The sequence below is a fragment of the Palaemon carinicauda genome, chromosome 16, assembly GCF_036898095.1.
Source record: "Palaemon carinicauda isolate YSFRI2023 chromosome 16, ASM3689809v2, whole genome shotgun sequence".
Taxonomy (NCBI): Eukaryota; Metazoa; Arthropoda; class Malacostraca; order Decapoda; family Palaemonidae; genus Palaemon; species Palaemon carinicauda.
The window spans coordinates 37839751-37844750 of NC_090740.1; the positions used below are offsets into that span (position 1 = coordinate 37839751).

At 41.5% G+C, this 5000-nt stretch overlaps 1 protein-coding gene across 2 annotated transcripts in view; it reads left to right on the forward strand.

The window, feature by feature from the left end:
* LOC137655721 (uncharacterized) overlaps positions 1 to 5000 on the forward strand; it is a 33571-nt gene that overhangs the window by 2930 nt on the left and 25641 nt on the right. The window lies entirely within an intron of this gene.

The following is a 5000-nucleotide window of genomic DNA, read 5'->3' on the forward strand; positions in this document are numbered from 1 at the left end:
CTGCTGCTATTTGGTGCGGATGTCATCGCACATTTCCATCTCCTGATTGATGTGACTCATCAAAGATTAGTTAACGCAGACTTGTTGTCATCGAAACCTCTTCTACTTCAAGACCTTACGCTTTACATCAACACACCCACAGATGGCTACGCCCACCTCCTCACGCTGTACCTGGCAGTCTTCCATCCAGAACTTCACCAAACGCCCACGGGTCCCGCCAAATATGGTATTTATCACCATATCAAGATGATGGGGCCCACAGTATAGGCCATATTCAGAAGTGTGACACCGAATTGTTAGGCAGCCACTAAACAAATGTTCGCCAAAATAGAAGAAAAGCGTCTTTGCCAGAAGGCCTCAAGCTCATGGTCGTTACCCTTACATTTTGTCCTGAGGTAAGATGGCTCCCTACACCCTTGTGAGAATTACAGGCATCTGAACATTCAGGCAGAACCAGAAGACTAACTCCTCCCCAACATTACAGCCTCTACATCCTACTTGCATAAAGTGAGGATTTTTTCCACGATCAACCTCCTGAACAGTATTATCACCTGCCCATAGACCCAGAAGACATTCCCTAGACTGCCATTACGACCCCCTTTCAGTACATACAACTTCATTTACTTTTGTTTTTTGCCTTCCTTATGCTAGGGCTACTTATCAACAGCCTATGGATGGCATCTTAGGCAACCTCTCCTTCTTCGTAAGGTATGTGCCTACAAAACAGAACACCTCTGTCACCTACGCATAGTTCTTGACCACCTACAACAGATCGAGCTTGTTATCAAGTATGACAAGTGTATCTTTGGCGCAAACTAAGTATTGTTCTTAAGGCACTGTATTACTCTTGAAGGCATCCACCCCCTCCCTGAGAACATAGAAGCTGTTAAGAACTCCCTCGCACCCTCGATCATCAAAGCAATGCAAAAGTTCTTGGGCATGATCAACTTTTATCAACCGTTCCTTGCAACAAACGCCACCAAACTTAACTCTCTCTACACCTTCTTCAAGGGCAATCCAAAAGACCTGATGTGGAGTCCCTTTCAAGAAGGGGCCTCTACAACACAAAGAATGCCCTATCAACCATTGCTGCTCTCACTTTCCTATGCCACATGCCCCTGTTTTTTTCTTCACTGATGACAGCGACGTTGCTATTGGTGCAGTGCTCGAGGAGGTGGTCAAGTATTTGCCACACTTATTAGCCTTGTTCCGAAGAAAATCCAAGATGAACTCCGACTACTGTTCCTTCGACTGCAAATTGCTGGCAAAGCATTTGGTTGTCCATGACTTTAGCCACTTTTTAGAAAGTATGCCATTCATTATTTTCTTCACTGATGCCAGCGACGTTGCTATTGGTGCAGTGCTCGAGCAGGGGATCAACTATTTGCCCCATTTATTAGCCTTGTTCCGAAGAAAATCCAAGATGAACTCCAACTACTGTTCCTTCGACTGCAAAATGCTGGCAGAGCATTTGGTTGTCCATGACTTTAGCCATTTTTTACAAGGTACGCCATTCATACCCCATGTTTCTGGTGCAAGACTTTAATAAACAGTCCTATGCCTGGTCTGACTGTCAATACAGACATCTCTCTTCAGTTGCTGTATACAATAGCATCCATCAACATATTCCTGTGATAATCAATGGCCTAATTCGAATAAATATCTGGGTAGAACACAACGAAAAGATCCAGAGTACCAGGCATGTAGGATATCCTGCATATCCCTCCATATGGAAGCCATCGCCTTTCGACGGCTCCAATGCCACCCTTCTGTGTGATCTCGGTATTGGTAGAGTCATGACTGTGGATACATGCTCCCATGCCCCAATAAGTGTTTTGACTTCATTCATAGCCTTTCCCATCCTTCATGCTGATTTACCACAAAGCTAGTGAAGATGAAGTTCATTTAGCACGTTATTGTTAAGGATGCCAAAGTTTGGATTGCCACCTGAACTTTATGCTAAACTTCAAAAATATACTGATATACGAATTCTGGAGTGCGCATTTGTCCTCAAACTCCGTGTGGTTTGGCCCACATTCATGTTGACATAATAGGTCCCTTAAACAAATCAAAATGACATTGTTATATGTTTATTGGCCTTTGACCACTCCACTCGTTGTCCTGGGGTCATTCCTAGGAAACTGCAACATCCACATAAAGTACATCTGCCTTCCTCTCAGGTGGACAGTGAGATTTGTAATCCTTGATCATGTTACTTCTGAGAGGGGTACCCATTTCAACTCTCAATTATGGATATTGTTTCCATATGTCCTGGTCATCACCCTACATCAGACAACTGCCTACAACCTTGCTGCCTACAGACTTCTTGAACAGTTTCATCGCACCCTCAAAGTAGCTTTGATATTTAGTTGTGATGTTTCGAACTGGTTTACTCCACTTCTCTGGGCCCTCCAGAGACTAAGGACCACTCCTAAAAACCTCCTCCAACAATATCCAGCAGTCATGTCAGGTTGTGGGAAAGTTTACTCCGTGTTGCCAGACTTACTAGCCCTCAGCTGAACAACACATTCCAACATATTTGCACTCTGCAATAAAAATTTTCCTTAGCAATACCATTAGCAGCCAACATCTAATGCCTCCTATCTCTGTCCCTCTCCTCGTGTTCAATCACAATCCTAAGGCTTTCTTAATTACCATTCGTGGCAAAGAAGAGTGGGTCTTCATTGATCACCTACAACCTGCCTGCTTATCTCCTGCAAGATGACCTGATTTTTTAGGACGGTGAAGGGGGGGAGGTACCCATTGCCTTTCAAACACGCTCTTACACTTATTATTTGATCTTCTCTGCACTGGTGATAGACCAGCTTACCTTTTCATGCTAGTACAAACTTTCTCATGTTTGAATTTTAGTGATGTTGTTGCTCGGAGGGCTCTATATAAAAACTTGATTATTGTTTAATAAAGTTTAGTTGCATTCACCTCGTCTCTCCGTTATCAAATAACTGGCACCTCGCACATTGGTGAATAGCGGAGTGTCCATTCTCTTCCTCTTGCCTCTTCACTGCTGTGTCCTACTATTTGAAGATCCGCCCAGCGAACCTACCTCTTCGGCACAGTCTGACTCAATGTAAATACTATCCTTCCCAAGCGGAGAAGCATTCGCCTGGTTCCAGATTGCTGAGTTCCAGTTTCACATCAAGGGCATTACTTGATTTAGCAACAAAGCAGATTGTGTTCTTGTAGCAATCTCCGAGGACAGTTTCCAGGAAACCTAAGATTTGATGGACCAGCATGGGGATATTCAAATAACGTGTACGCATTAAAAACATAACTTCTAGAGAAGTACTTTCCATTACTGGCCGTCCGCATTGCAAATTTTCTCAACCAAAAGGCTTTGCTCCCCCTCAGTAAAACAACAAATATCATTTGCATATAACCTGCCGCAGACGGCACTTCTCTTGAAATAAATCTACTTGGTGCCCTTTGAGTATGACACATACCCAAACCTGTGCGTGCTGCCATCCTCGATGTTAATAATTGGCCAATGAAGTATCTGATAACTAAAGTAGACTCCCTCATGGACAGCCACTTCAATGCCTTCAAGACCTCCATCAATGCCTCCACTCCTGCCGAAATGGATAACTATTCAACATCAACCAAAGCTGACGTGAATGTGGTAGTGCACAGAGGCCCACCCCCTGATATACCGCTGCGGCGACAAAGCCATCAACTCTCCATAAATACCACCCATCACTTACACCTCAACCATCAACCTCTCTAGCCAATTACTGATGCCCATTGGCCGCACTAAAGTTACTATCATTCCAAATTCAGGGCTGCTGCAACGAAATGTGCGAATGGTTGTCAGTAGCCAAAAAATTTGAAAGTTGCATATCCCAAATATTTTCTTTCTGCATGATGCAGGTATGGGCGTGTGATTTTTGTAGACACGGGTAGTTGCCAAGGCCACTTTTCAGGACATAACATAGTCTCTCTAAGTCTGCTGACGTCCACCAACAGATCTGCGATACCCACTCATGGTTTTAAATCCCTCACATAATCGTTTTGAGGCGCCAGATATATTTGGAAACTTCTTTGTTGTCAATGTTTTGTTTTCCTATTTTGGCATGATTACGAATATTTGAATATTCAGGATTGGATATTCTGCAACCTGATCGATAGCTAACACCTTTATGGAAATCAATTCTAACCTTTAACTGTCTCTTGGTAGATCCTACATAGATCCCAGAGTTACCCTTTGGGCAAATATATTTATATAAAACACCAAAGGTCATGTAAGGAAGTGGATCTTTGAAGTGGAAAAGCAAGCCAAAATATCAACAACAAAGGTTTTACCATCATTGGTCAAGTGTCAAATAACCATGACTTACCTCTTCTTAAGTCAATATTGATCAAACGACTATTTCCGTCGTTAACAAGCCCATACTTCTTCAGTTCAATTATATCTGGCAGGCCTTCTTTGGTTGTTTTCTTTCTGTTGTTGGCATTCAATTTCTCATTACGCTTCTGAAAGGCTGGTTCCACTTATCTGTCTGATGCATATATATTTTTCCTTTTAATTTTCATTTGATTTTTAACTGATTTTTTTGGCTTTAAATGAATTTGTAAAAAAATTAAACTGTTTCTCCATATTTTTGTAAATGTTTTATTTTTAGCCCTTAACAATGTGATTAAGAATCACAAAACGTCGAGAATAAAGAGGAGATCATGAACAAACACTTTCTTGTCCACACTATGAAATGTACGCTTATTACTGGCCGTCGCTACCTTCACCGAAATATATATATATATATATATATATATATATATATATATATATATATATATATATATATATATATATATATATATATATATATATATTGACGATCTATCGCTGAGGCATGCGATATATAAATTTGGCACTATGCTGGAGGAAGGATCAGAAAAACTAAATTCTTGGACTAACGCTTTCGTATTCTCATACCTCTTCAGGTCCAATTGATACAAAGTTAAGAACAGGATCAAAGTCACCTTTG